Source organism: Arachis hypogaea, chromosome 5, assembly GCF_003086295.3.
Source record: "Arachis hypogaea cultivar Tifrunner chromosome 5, arahy.Tifrunner.gnm2.J5K5, whole genome shotgun sequence".
In the NCBI taxonomy this organism is placed as follows: Eukaryota; Viridiplantae; Streptophyta; class Magnoliopsida; order Fabales; family Fabaceae; genus Arachis; species Arachis hypogaea.
Genome location: NC_092040.1, coordinates 64,026,611 through 64,027,229, shown reverse-complemented (window position 1 = coordinate 64,027,229; position 619 = coordinate 64,026,611). Strand labels below are relative to the sequence as shown.

Here is a 619-nt window from a genome sequence, read left to right as displayed (position 1 = left end):
AGAGAAAATTAAGAGAAGCTAAATTAAATTATTCTAAAGGTAACCTTTCAGAAATTTTCGAACAAGAGAAGGAGATGGCAGCCGAAAATAATAATAATAATAATGCTAGGAGAATGCTTGGTGACTTCACAAAGCCAACATCCAAGTTTGATGGAAGAAGCATCTCCATTCCTGCCATTGGAGCCAATAACTTTGAGCTTAAGCCTCAACTAGTTGCATTAATGCAACAAAACTGCAAGTTTTATGGACTTCCATCTGAAGATCCTTATCAGTTTTTAACTGAGTTTTTGCAGATCTGTGAGACTGTAAAGACGAATGGAGTTAATCCTGAAGTCTACAGACTCATGCTTTTCCCTTTTGCTGTAAGAGACAGAGCTAGAATATGGTTGGATTCACAACCTAAGGATAGCCTGGACTCCTGGGATAAGCTGGTCACTGCCTTCTTGGATAAATTCTTTCCTCCTCAAAAGCTGAGCAAGCTGAGAGTGGATGTTCAAACCTTCAAACAAAAAGATGGTGAATCCCTCTATGAAGCTTGGGAAAGATACAAGCAGTTGACCAAAAGATGTCCATCTGACATGTTTTCAGAATGGACCCTATTAGATATATTCTATTATGG

The 619-nt window shown here is 38.4% G+C and overlaps 1 non-coding gene across 1 annotated transcript; it reads right to left on the bottom strand.

Annotated features, from left to right (window-relative positions):
* Window positions 1-476: 476 nt before the first annotated feature.
* Window positions 477-580, bottom strand: LOC112805033 (small nucleolar RNA R71). The gene has a single exon (XR_003203646.1). It is a non-coding gene; the product is annotated as a small nucleolar RNA R71 (small nucleolar RNA).
* Between the last annotated feature and the right edge of the window lie 39 nt (window positions 581-619).